This window comes from Myotis yumanensis, unplaced genomic scaffold (genome assembly GCF_028538775.1).
Source record: "Myotis yumanensis isolate MYYU_CA2020_CCGP unplaced genomic scaffold, mMyoYum1.0.hap1 SCAF_3, whole genome shotgun sequence".
In the NCBI taxonomy this organism is placed as follows: Eukaryota; Metazoa; Chordata; class Mammalia; order Chiroptera; family Vespertilionidae; genus Myotis; species Myotis yumanensis.
Window position 1 is genome coordinate 78,530,368 of NW_027223754.1, and position 14,190 is coordinate 78,544,557.

The 14,190-nt window shown below is 39.0% G+C and overlaps 1 non-coding gene across 1 annotated transcript; it reads right to left on the reverse strand.

Moving 5' to 3' along the window:
• Positions 1-5,228: 5,228 nt before the first annotated feature.
• On the reverse strand, positions 5,229-5,331 carry LOC139007817 (U6 spliceosomal RNA). The gene has a single exon (XR_011470971.1). It is a non-coding gene; the product is annotated as a U6 spliceosomal RNA (small nuclear RNA).
• Between the last annotated feature and the right edge of the window lie 8,859 nt (positions 5,332-14,190).

A 14,190-nucleotide genomic window follows, 5' to 3' on the forward strand; every position in this document is an offset into this window, starting at 1 on the left:
CATTCAGTTCCACCCCCTCACTCCCTGAGAGGGTATAGAGGCTGGAAGTGGAATCAATCACGCATGGTCAATGATTCAATCAATGATGCCTATATAACTAAGCCTCCATAAAACCTAAAAGGGCCATATTTTGGAGAGATCCCAGATTAGTAAACACAAGGAGATTTGAGGAGAGAGAGCAATGCAGCCAAAGGTGGTAGGAAAACACTTCACCCTTTCCCCAAAGCTTACCCTATGCATCTCTTCCATCTGACAGCTCCTGCATTACGTCCTTTTATAACAAACCATAAGCTATAAACAATTTACTTATGTTTCTCTGAGTTCTGTGAGTGGCTCTAGCAAATTAATGGAACTCAAGGTGGTCATTAGAAGGTGACAATCTAAACTTGAACTTGGCATCTAAAGTGTAGAAGGGCAGTCTTCTAAGTCTCAGCCCTTCATCTGTGGTAACTACCCAACAATATATCCAGGTAGGCAGTGGCAGAGTTCAGTTGAATTGTAGAACACCCAACTGGTGTCTGAGAATTGCTTGGTGGTGTGGAAAAACACCCCAACCCCCAACAACACACACATTGGAATTAAATGCAAATTGGGGGCAGAATTTTTTTAAATAGGTTTTTACTGATTTTAGAGGGAGAGGGAGGGAGAGGGAGAGAGAGAGAGAAACATCATGGTAACAGAGATGCCCCCTGCAAACCCTCTACTGGGGATCACGCCTGCAACTCAGGCATGTGCTCTGACCAGGAATCAAGCCAGTGAATTTTTGTTGCATGCGGTAATGAATGCTCAACCAACTGAGCCACACTGGCAAGGGCTGGGGTTAGAATCTTAGCAACTTTCAACAATACCTAGTGGCTATCACATAAATAGATGGATTATACTATCCTTTTAAGCTAATGTTTGATAAATAAATTATTACTGCTTTTAGTTTTACTTTTGGTAAGAGTTGTAATGTTATATATCTTAATATTACACTAAAATTCATTTTTTTAAAAATAAATATTCAACATATCTCATAACCCTCAGAATTTTAAAATAAGTATATGTCCCCCTATATTATTCTACATTTCCTTCTCTAATATTAAAATTGTCTGACATTTTTACATTTTCTCTTACATTTTACATTTTTAGGTCACTAATGGTTTTCATTTAGGCCACTAATATTTTTTCTAAAATCATCCTATATAATAAAAGCCCAGACCAAAGGGCGTAATGACCAGAACAACCAATTGACCAGCCGCTCAACTCAGGAGCTGCCCCCTGGTGGTCAGTGTGTGGCCCTCCCACAGCAGTAGCAGCCGCTCAGAGGGTGGGTCCACAGCCGCTGGGCTGACTGGGATAAGCAGCTCTCACAGCAGGCTGATCCCGCAGGCCGCCCCCGCCAGTGCACCAATCACAGCACTAAAAGCTGGCAGTTACTAAGCACTGTCCTTGTGGCAGGCGAAGGCCGTGTACTCTCCACAGAATCTCAGATAATCCCAGAACCCGCCTCACAGGGTTGATCTAAGGGTTTCTATTCATAGCTTTCAGAATGGAATAAGATCAGCCTGTAAGTAGTTGAGGGAAAACACACACTGTTCCTTTTTCATTCTCTTCCTCCCGCCTTCTTGCAAGAAAAGGAACAACTGGCTCCCACAGCCTGCCCTGAGGGCTGTGCCGAGCTCAACGGCCCTCGGCTCCAAGTGAGTCTGCCTTCCAATGGCCTTTACACCTAACACCGCTGCCTTCGCATCTTGCTCAACCCGTATTGCTGACTGAGCACCCTCTGTGTCCTAGGCGATGCTCAGGGCCCAGAGGTCAGCTGGGACCTGCCCTTCCATGCCAGATGCTCACACTTCTATCGCTGGCCAGGCCTAGGGACCGAGCCCGTGCATAATTTTGTGCACCAGGCAAATAAAATAAAATTCTTGATTTGAAATCACTGATTCATTTTTAAATGCCATCCAGTGTTGCTATTGGAAAATGTTGAGCAGATTAATGTGCTTGGGTTACCAATCCTCAAGAAGAATTCTAAACATTTCTGCCCTTTGCACCATGGTATTAGTCTCCTCAAGAAGAACACAATGCAGTCAAGCACTGGATGGAACAATGCTTACTCACTTAGAGAAGAGAATGAGCAAGATCAGCTTCAATAATGGGCACTGGCATATCATGGCCAGCGGGTCTCTCCTGGAGGCCAATGCAGGGCAGTTTGCCTACATACACCCTGAAGGACATTGTGCCCTCCCTAGCAGGAGGATTGGCCAGATGCCATATAATGCACATGCTTGAAGCAAAGAAAAAAGAGCATTCTTTTAGACTGAAACAGGGAACTGTATTTCCACACAAGGTGAAAAGTTGAGAACAGGCTGTGTGGGTTCTTTATCTCTTGGTAAGGAAATGTCCCGAGCCCAGGCCCAGTCTTATGCAGGCAAGTGGGTGATGAAAGATCGCATGCCTATGGATACTGCCTTCCCCAGTGGAAAATCTGATTGAAATTCACTGCTTTTCTTTTGTAAATGATTGTTTTTGTAATAGTCATTGGGTTTTTAGGATCTCTTTATTCTTAATGTTTAGAATTTTATGATAATTTTCTGGTTCTGTTTTATTTTCTATTTGGTCATTCAATATAAATACATGACCTTCAACACTGAGCATTTTTTTCTATATTTTTAACATTATTTTTCTTTCTCAATATTTTTTGTTCTTACTTCTAGAGGCAAGCACATTAGGTTTCTTGAACTTTGGATAACATATCTCACTTTTATCTTTATATTTGGCTTTTAACAAATTTCTCAATTTTATTTTTAGCAACATTTTTATTTCTAACAATATATAGTTAATATATATGTTTATTATATGTGGTTATGCATATATGTGTTTATATTTGAATATTAGTGTGTGTTTATGTGTGTATATATGTATATGTATGATAAATTTCCTAAGTGTAAAAATTAGTTTAGGGACCCATGACTTGAAACATTCATAGATAAATTATATTGCATACATCCTACATACACATGTTAACATATATCAACTTTAAGACATTAATGCCTTGTGAAAAAATAAAGCAAAATGAGATAAAATTATTCAAACAATGCATTATCTAAATACATATAAATTAAATAATCATGTTGCTGAAAATAATGAAAGAAAATGCAATGGTTTCTGTGAATAAAAGTAAAAATTTCAATAAATAAAAAAAAATCATTTCATAGTCCAATGATTCAACTATCTCTGTGGTCCAAATAACAAAATGCACCTGAAAACATATTTGTATTCAGTAAATTTGCCACTGTTGAATTAAAATTAACACAATCAGATTGTTAAGAAATTTCTGAGAACAATTTTTAAGTAATTGTGGGTCATTGCATTTCATTTTGCTTGGAAGTTATAAAAGTATACTACAGATAGCCATAGTTTAGTTTGCCTATGATTATTTTTTTATCAATTCAGTTTTCAAGTTTTAAGTCATTTTATACAATCAGTCTATGTTTTGCAAACATAATTCTTATTTTTTTCCATGTAATTTCTGCCCTTTCACCCTGTCTTTTTATTTTTTATTTTATTATTTATTGTTGAAAGTATTACATATGTCACTTTTTTCCCCCATTGACCCCCTCCAGCTGTCCCCTGCCCCAGGCCTTCACCACTCCATTGTCTCTGTCCATACAAGGTCCTTGGTTGATTACCTCCCACCTGCCCACCCTCTCCCGCTTTCCTCTGAAATTCAGCACTCTGTTCCATGCTTCCAGTGTCTGGACCCACTCCGTTCATCAGTTTATTTTGTTACTTAGATTCCACATATGAGTGTGATCATGTGATATTTGTCTTTCTCTGACTGACTTATTTCACTTAGCATGATACTCTTCAGGTCCCTTAATGCTGTCTCAAAGGGTAAGATATTCTTCTTTTTTACTGCCTCAAAGTATTCCATGGTATTAATGTACCACAGTTTCTTTATCCACTCATCTACTGATGGGCACCTGGGCTGTTCCCAGATATTAACTATTTTAAATTGTGGTAATATAAACATAGGGGTGCATACATTCTTTCTGATTAGTGTTTTGGGTTTCTTAGGATATATTCCTAGAAGTGGGATTACTGGGTCAAATGGCAGTTCCATATTTAATTTTATTGAGGAAAGTCCATACTGTTTTCCATAGTGGCTGCACCAGTCTGCATTTCCACCATCATTGTACTAGGGTTCCCTTTTCTCCACCAGCACTTGTCATTTGTTGATTTATTGATGGTAGCCATTCTGACAGGTGTGAGGTGATACCTCATTGTCATTTTAATTTTCATCTCTCAGATGATTAGTGACTTTGAGCATTTTTTCATATGTCTCTTGGCCATCTGTATGTCCTCTTTGGAGAAGTGTCTATTTAGGTCCTTTACCCATTTTTTAATTGGATTGTTTGTCTTTCTGTCTGTGGATTCATTCTTCGACTCCAGCAGACAAAGAATCCGGGTTCCAGTCCAAAAATTCAGTATCAACATCAGGCTAGTTGTATTCCATTAGTCCACTGTGTGGGGTCCACATGGCAATGAGCCATGTGGGCTAGGGCAAAGTGTAATTGCACACCCTTCCCCCCACAATAAGAGTGCAAAGAGAGCAAGAGGGCCACGAAGGACAAGGGAGAGAACTCCCTTCGTTTAGGAGTTCATGTACTGCAGATTTTGTGCCCTTGCAGTGACCACCCCTATTCTGGCCAATAGCCTGCTCCCAGCTGTGACTGACAGAAAATCACCTTCTCTTTTTCACCCAGACTTTACTGGTCATGCTTATAATATTTAGCCTTCCCTCTGTTCCTATCCAGTTAATTAATAGCTGGATTAATTATAACAATATCACTCCCATGGATTTCATTACATATTAATTATTTACTTTTCAATGTATTTCATGTGCAAAACACTGCTGAATTTGTTATTCAGCTTTATAATGAAAAATAAATCATAATTACAATTTTGTATTCTTGTTCTTCTAATTAATTTTCAATTTTCCCTTTTAAGAACAAGGAGAATCTGGAGCAATGATTCAATATTATGGACCCTCTAAAAGTAACTATATTTTGTTTTAGTAAGCTTATTTACTAATATTTTAAAAAATATGTACTACGAAATTTGCTGTTTTAAATAATTTTAGTGTAAATTCCATGGCATTAATTACCTTCACAATATTGTGCCATCATCACTACTATTTTCAAAATAAAGTTATTACCTTAACAAAAACTCTGGAACAATTACTTAAAAATACAGAACACTAAAAGTTACATGTTGTTCTTATGCAGGGGCCATACTAAGCTTCTCTGTATCATTCCAATTTTAGTACATGTGCGGTAAAAAACAAACATGTGTGGCTTTTCTCAAAATAATTTCCATGAAGAGATTTAGGAAATCCAGAAATGGAATGATTATATTCCAGTGATAATGAATAATAAGTAAAATTTGGGTAGTGGTTGAGCCCTGTGCCTCCCATTCTGCATCTCACTGAATTCTGAATTGCTAAAATTCTTCGCCTATCTTTATGCTTCTGAGATTGGGTGGCACAAGCCTGAGATCTAAAAGTGATGTAAAGCACCAAGATATCAGAAGTATACTTTCTCAGTCACATGGGGTTTGGTGCCTTGGTTGATGTCATTGTTGTTATGAATGTATGTTTGCCCCTTTTAAAAAATTTATTCCTTATGATTAAAGGGAAAATAGAATATATTGACTTTAGGGAAGTCTTTTTTTTTTTTTTTTTTACTTCAACCAAATATGTGAAATTACTGATAAAGTAGGAATTTGAGAATGTCTATGAGGGAGTTTCAGAATACAATGTTTTTGTGTCTTAAAATTAAAAACCAGATATGATAATAATAACGAATATAAATACAAACACAGAATTAATGAAAAAATGGTGATTGAATTCATTCTATACATTTCTAATACAAATGCATTACCCAGCCATTCCTATGGTTCTTTGAATCAATATGCAACAGCTCCATATTAAGTAAGAAATATAGAGATTAAAAATGGCCGCAGAGTAAGTGGATGCTGCACAAACATGTTCCCAACACCCAACTGGAATTGCAACTGAAATATAGAAAAACTTCCTGAATAATCAACAGAAGACGTGCTAGAGAGAACCCTGGTAACCGAGGACCAAAAGTGGAGACTGCATAGAGACTGGTAGGAGGGGAGGAGGCATGAAAGGGCAAGCTGGGCTCAGACAGACTGCAACGGAAGTCCCAAGAGATATCTCAGCCATGGGGGGTGGCCACAGAGAACTCTGGGGTCTAATGCCCAAGCTGGGCCCCCCAGCAGAGAGCACTAGAACAGAGAAGGGTACCCACATAACATCATGCAAAGCAGCAGAGTTGCTGTTGGCTAGGCAGAGACAGCTGGAAGATCAGGCACCCTCTTAAGGGGCCAATGCACAAAATTCCCTGTGGAGCCACCCATCTTGTGCACCAGCGGAGGAAGGGCTGGGTCGATAGGAGCTGAGTGAGCAGAAGCCAGGACTGGGGCTTCTGGGGTTAGAACTCAGAAGGCAGACACCTGGTTTCCTGTGCTGAGTCATTGCCTCACTGTGGAGACCATCCTCCTCATGCAGGCATTAGCTGTACAGGTAGCTTTGCCTGGGGGGAAGATCATATCAACCATCTTCTCAGATCACAGTGGAATGAAATTAGAAATCAACTATAGTAAAAACACTTAAAAACATTCAAACATATGGGGCTAAATAGTATATTAAATAATTAATGTGTTACCGATGAGATCAAGAAATAAATCAAAAACTTCCTGGAAACTAATGAAAATTAACACACAACAACCCCAAACCTGTCCTATTTTACCCCTAAAGTTCCTGTTTCAATGTCCTGCTGGACTCAGCTTCACCATGGGATGGAAACTTTGGACTCTGGTTTTGCTTCTAGCTCTACTAAAGCCCCAGCTGCTCCTTTTCTAGGACTGATTTAAGGGAAATGTGACTTTGGAAACTGAGGAATATAATTTCACAAAAATAAGCCTGTCTACCACATCTCGTCCTCCCATGTGGGCTTCCGGAAATGCTATTTCCAGCTCTTCCCCAAGAACACCACTCCCACTAGTGAAGGAGAAATTCCACCTATGCAATCCGCCAATGATAGAAGGACATGGGGCATTAATAAAAAGAGAAATATCTTAGTCTGTGGGTATTAAAGTACGGTGCTGGAAGAAAGAGAAGAGGGAGAAATAGTTCCTCTGGTGGATTTGATCCTGCCCATAATTAAGTACTGAACATCCTCAACAACTTGCCGCCTGTCATCACAGAGGCTGGTCATTGACATTGCAGTGAAGAAAGATTAGTTCCCTTATCAGATCTTTTTCTCTTCCTGCACTGCTTCTCCTCTTTTGTCATTTAGTGTTTCTCTTTCCTTCTTCTTTCTGCCAGTGTGATTTCCCTGCCTCCTCTTTTTTTTTTTTTTTTTTTTTTTATTGCTTAAAGCATTACAAAGGGTATTACATATGTGTCTTTTTTCCCCCCACCCTTGACAAGCCCCTGCCCTCCCTTACCCCCCAGTGTCTTATGTCCATTAGTTATGGTTATATGGATGCATACAAGTCCTTCGGTTGATCTCTTACTCCCCTCCCTCCTGTCCCCCAACCCTCCCTGGCCTTACCACTGAAGTCCGACAATCGGTTTGAGGCAGCTCTGCCACTGTATTTATTATTGTTCAAAAGTTTGTAATGGTCTTAATTATCCATGAAAGAATGAGATCATGTGGTATTTTTCCTTCATTGACTGGCTTGTTTCACTTAGCATAATGCTCTCCAGTTCCATCCATGCTGTTGCAGATGGTAAGAGTTCCTTCTTTTTAACAGCAGCATAGTATTCCATCGTGTAGATGTACCACAGTTTTCTAATCCATTCATCTACTGATGGGCACTTAGGCTGTTTCCAGATCTTAGCTATGGTGAATTGTGCTGCTATGAACATTTGGGTGCATATATCCTTTCTGATTGGTGTTTCTGGTTTCTTGGGATATATTCCTAGAAGTGGGATCACAGGGTCAAATGGGAGTTCCATTTCCAATTTTTTGAGGAACCTCCATACTGCCTTCCATAGTGGCTGCACCAGCAGTGCACAAGTGTTCCTTTTTCTCCACATCCTCTCCAGCACTTGTCGTTTGTTGATTTGTTGATGATGGCCATTCTGACAGGTGTGAGATGGTACCTCATTGTTGTTTTGATTTGCATCTCTCGGATGATTAGTGACTTTGAGCATGTTTTCATATGTCTCTTGGCTTTCTGAATGTCCTCTTTTGAAAGGTGTCTATTTAGATCCTTTGCCCATTTTTTGATTGGATTGTTTATCTTCTTTTTGTTAAGTTGTATGAGTTCCCTATAAATTTTGGAGATTAAGCCCTTATCAGATATGACGTTGGCAAATATGTTTTCCCACGAGGTGGGTTTTCTTGTTGTTTTGTTGATGGTTTCTTTTGCTGTGCAGAAGCTTTTTATTTTGATGTAGTCCCATTTGTTCATTTTCTCTTTAGTTTCAACTGCCCTAGGAGCTGTATCAGTGAAGAAATTGTTTTGGCATATGTCTGAGATTTTGTTGCCTTTGTATTCTTCTAGAGTTTTTATGGTTTCCTGTCGTACATTTAAGTCCTTTATCCATTTTGAGTTTATTCTTGTGTATGGTGTAAGTTGGTGGTCTAGTTTCATTTTCTTGCATATGTCTGTCCAATTTTCCCAACACCATTTATTGAAGAGACTATCTTGGCTCCATTGTATGTTCATGCCTCCTTTGTCAAAAATTAATTGAGCATATTGGTTCGGGCTAATTTCTGGACTCTCTATTCTATTCCACTGATCTATATGTCTGTTCTTGTGCCAGTACCACGCAGTTTTGAGAACAGTGGCTTTGTAATACAGCTTGATATCTGGCATTGAGATCCCACCTACTTTGTTCTTTCTCAGGATTGTTGCAGCTATTCGGGGTCTTTTTTTATTCCAGATGAATTTTTGGAGAGTTCGTTCTAGATCTTTGAAGAAGGCCATTGGTATTTTAATGGGAAGTGCGTTGAATGTATAGATTGCTTTGGGTAGTATGGACATTTTAATGATGTTGATTCTACCAATCCAAGAACATGGTATGTTCTTCCATCTGTTTATGTCTTCCTCTATCTCTTTTTTCAACGTCCTGTAGTTTTCTGAGTAGAGGTCTTTAACCTCTTTAGTTAAGTTTATTCCTAGGTATCTTAATTTTTTTGGTGCGATGGTAAATGGGATTGTTTTTCTGATCTCCCTTTCTGAAAGTTCACTATTGGTGTATAGAAATGCCTTGGATTTCTTGGGGTTAATTTTGTATCCTGCTACATTGCCAAATTCATGTATTAAGTCTAGTAGTTTTTGGATGGAGTCTCTAGGGTTTTGTATGTATAATATCATGTCAACTGCAAATAAGGACAGTTTTACTTCCTCTTTTCCAATTTGGATGCCTTTTATTTCTTCTTCTTGCCTAATTGCAATGGCTAATACTTCCAGTACTATGTTGAACAGGAGTGGTGAGAGTGGGCATCCCTGTCTTGTTCCTGTTCTTAGGGGAAATGGTGTTAGTTTTTGTCCATTGAGTATGATGTTGGCTGTGGGCCTGTCATATATGGCTTTTATTATGTTGAGGTATGATCCTTCTATTCCCACCTTTCTGAGAGTTTTTATCAAAAATGGGTGTTGGATTTTGTCGAATGCTTTTTCTGCATCAATTGATATGACCATGTGGTTTTTTTCTTTCAATTTGTTTATGTGATGAATCAGATTTATTGATTTACGGATGTTGTACCATCCTTGCATCTCTGGGATAAATCCTACTTGGTCATGGTGTATGATCTTTCTGATGTACTGCTGGATCCGATTTGCTAAGATTTTGTTGAGGATTTTGGCATCTATGTTCATGAGGGATATTGGCCTGTACTTCTCTTTCATTGTGATGTCTTTACCTGGTTTTGGTATTAGGGTGATGCTGGCTTCATAGAATGAGCTTGGAAGCGTTCCTTCCTCTTGAATTTTTTGTAGTAGTCTGAGGAGGGTAGGTTTTAGTTCTTCCTTGAATGTTTGGTAGAACTCCCCTGTGAAGCCGTCTGGCCCTGGGCTTTTGTTTGCTGGAAGCTTTCTGATGACTGCTTCAATTTCTTCCATAGTTATTGGCCTATTGAGGTTTTTAGATTCTTCCTGATTGAGTTTTGGAATGTTGTATTTTTCTAGGAATTTGTCCATTTCCTCCAGGTTGTCTAGTTTGTTGGAGTAGAGTTGCCCATAGTATTGTTTAACAATCATTTGTATTTCTGTGGGGTCTGTTGTTATTTCGCCTCTATCATTTCTGATTTGGTTTATTTGGGACCTCTCTCTTTGCTTCTTGGTGAGCCTGGCTAGGGGTTTGTCAATCTTGTTTATCCTTTCAAAGAACCAGCTCTTGGTTTCATTGATTTTCTGTATTGTTTTTTTGGTCTCTATTTCATTGATTTCTGCTCTAATCTTTATTATCTCCTTCTTTCTGCTCACTCTGGGGTTTTCTTGTTGCTCTCTTTCTAATTCTTTGAGTTGTAGAGTTAGATGATTGACTACCATTTTTTCTTGTTTTTTGAGATAGGCCTGTAGAGCTATAAACTTTCCTCTCAGGACTGCTTTCATTGTGTCCCAGAGGTTTTGGATTGTTGTGTTTTCATTGTCATTAGTGTCCAGGATGTTTTTAATTTTTTCTTTGATGTCATCGGTAACCCAATCAATATTTAATAACATGCTATTCAGCTTCCAAGTGCTTGAGTATTTTGGGTTGTTTTTATTGTAGTTTATTTCTAACATTATGCCATCGTGGTCTGCGAAGAAGCTTTTTATGATTTCAATCTTCTTGAATTTGTGGAGACTTTGCTTGTGACCCAATATGTGGTCTATTTTTGAATATGTCCCATGAGCACCTGAGAGGAATGTATATTCCGCAGCTGTGGGGTGAAGTGTTCTGAAGATGTCAATTAAGTCCATCTGATCTAGTGAGTCATTTAGGATTGCTGTTTCTTTGCTGAGTTTTTGTCTAGCGGATTTATCCAGTGATGTCAGTGGTGTATTAAAGTCCCCTACTATGATTGTATTGTTGTCGATCTCTCCCCTGATATCTTCCAGAAGTTTTCTTATGTATGTGGGTGCTCCTGCATTGGGTGCATATATGTTTACCAGGGTTATATCTTCTTGTTGTATTGATCCCTTTAGTATTATGAAGTGGCCGTCCTTATCTCTGGTTATGGCCTTCACTTTGAGATGTATTTTGTCAGATATAAGTATTGCTACCCCAGCTTTCTTTTCCTTTCCATTTGCGTGAAAGATATTTTTCCATCCCTTCACTTTCAGTCTGTGTGAGTCCCTTCTAATGAGGTGGGTCTCTTGTAGACAGCAGATGTAAGGGTCATGTTTTTTTATCCATTCAGCCACTCGATGTCTTTTGGTTGGAGCATTTAGTCCATTTACATTTAAAGTTATTATTGAAAGGTACTTGTTTGTAGCCATTTCTTTGTAGTGTGTGTGTGTGTGTGGCTGTTTTCTTTCTGAGCTTGATATTTCTTCTTTTTACACCAGTCCCTTTAGCATTTCTTGCATGGCTGGCTTGGTGGTTATAAACTCCCTTAGCCCTTTTTTGTCTGTGAAGCTTCTTATTTCCCCTTCAATTTTGAATGATAGCCTTGCTGGATAGAGTATTCTTGGATTCAGTCCTTTGCTTTGCATCACTTTGTAGATTTCCATCCATTCTTTTCTGGCCTGATGTGTTTCTGTTGAGAAATCATTTGATAATCTAATGGGAGATCCCTTGTATGTTACTTTCCGTCTCTCTCTTGCAGCCTGTAAGATTCTCTCTTTATCCTGAACATTTGCCATGGTAATTATGATGTGTCTTGGTGTGGGTCTTTTCGGGTTCACCTTGTTTGGGACTCTCTGGGCTTGTGTGACTTTTTTCTTCCCCACCTCAGGGAAGTTTTCTGATATTATTTCTTCAAATAGGTTTTCTAATCCATGTTCATCTTTCTGTTGTTCTGGCACCCCTATTATTCGTATGTTGTTTCGTTTCATGTTGTCCCAAAGCTCCCTTAGTCTCTCCTCCTGTCTTTTAATTTTTTTCTCCATTTGCCGTACAGTTTGAGTGTGTTTTGCTTCCTTGTCTTCTAATTCACTAATTCGGTCCTCCGCTTCTCCCAGTCTACTGTTGATACTTTCAATGGAGTTTTTTATTGAAGCTATGTCGCTCTTCATTTCTTCTTGGGACTTACTTAAGTTGTTGATTTTTTCATCTGTTTCTTCTAGCTTCTTGCATAAGTAGTTGAGTTTTTCATCTGTTTCTTCTTACTTCTTGAACATCTGGTGCATGTACTCTAGGAACCTTATTCTGAATTCTTTTTCCGTCATGTTGCATATCTCTGTCTCACTTAGCTGCTTTTCTGGCGAGTCCTCCTTTTCTTTCCTTTGGGGGTTTCTTTGCCTACCCATGTTTGATCTCGCTGACATATGTAGATGTTGAGATGTTCAGTGGCTGCTCCCTGGGTGGCAGGGGCTCCTTGGGTTGTGGTTGCTGCTCAGACGGTTGCGGTAGCAGCTGCTTTCCAGTTGGCAGCAGCTCCTCTGGTGGGTGTTGTTCACAGCTGTGTTGGCTCTTCTGGCTGGTGGAGGGAGGCTTCACGTACAGCTGCTGTTCCACAGACAGAGGGTGTGGTGATCAGGAGGCTGTGGTGATCAGGAGGCTGCGGTGGTCAGGGGGCTGCTGTTGCTTGGATCTGCTGCGTTGATTTAAAGGCACAAAATACAACAGAGCAAGGCACAACGTACCAGGCACTGAACACAAGTATATTCACAATATTAATAACCCCAAATAAAGGTGACCACCCGAATTAAGAGAATTAGGGGATAAGGGAGAAAGAAGAGAAGAAGATAAAAGAGAGAACAGAAAAGAAAAATAAGAAAAAAACAAACAAAAAAGGAGTGCAAAAATAGAATTGGGAAAAAAGAGAGGGGAAAAAAAGAGAGTGAAAAAAGAGAATGAAGTAGAAGCGGGGAAGAGACTATTTGTATGAGGAGCGAACTCCAATAGAACTGCCACTAATCTCAACAAATTCCAGCAACAGATCCCTGGAGATGAATGCAAACTATAAACCACCAATAATATCCAGAGGGGTAAGGGAAAACAGAAGCACAAAAATAACCGGGGTGGGGTGGGGGAGGGAAGGGAAAAACCAGCAGAAAAAAAAAAAAAGAAAAAGAAAAAGAAAAACAACCTCACAACCAGTCCTAAAAAAGAAGAAAAAACACAAAACAAAACAAACAAACAAATAAAAAAAAAAAGCCCAATATATTCAACAATCAAGAAAACAATAGAAAGATAAGAGAAAAAAAAATGTTTGGAAAGTGAAGAAGGATAAAGAATAGGTGTATAAGGATTTAGAGCAGTAGATTGGAAATAGGATATATAACTAGGGTGGATTTAGACAGGGGGTAAAAAGAAGGAATTGGGAAAGTCTGGAGCAGGAATAGGGTAAGAGAAACAGGACACCAAAAGGGGAAAAGTAAGGAAGAGGGTTTTAGCAAGGAGGTGAAATTGAGATAGGGAAAATTAATGCTAAAGGAACGATGAAAATAGAATGGAGAACACTAATCCCAAAAGAAAATAAAGAGAAAATAAAATGGCACTTTAAAAAATGGTAAAATGGTAGCAGTAATAATACTGGTTAAAAATAAAAATGTGGTAATTGAAAGGGTAAAATCAGGTGATGGAAAAAGAAGAAAAAGAGAAAAAAAAATTGGTTTCTTAATAAAAAGGTGAAAAAATTAAAAAAAGAAAAAGAAAAAGAAAAAATTTGCAGTAGTGATGGTCTTTCGGTTCTTCTACTCTTCAGCCTGGTTCGCCTTAGTCCTGCCAGGTATTTAGGAGAGTGTTGAATTTCACTGCATTACACTGTTCCTCCGTGTTGTAAATCACAGTCCTGATTTTAAAGCAGGCCTTATTTGTGATCCAGTCTGCCTTAAATTGTATTCCCCTAAGAGTCAGTTTGTGGCTCAGCCTCTGGGTGGCAGTGTTTTTGGGTTGGCCTCTGAGGCTATACAGCTTCTCTATCCTTTTTTAATCTTTACCCTGCTCTGTGTTGTTGGTGGGACTGAAAATCCCTCTATAGGCCTGACCCTGGTAACTCCCAGGGACTAATCAGCTTG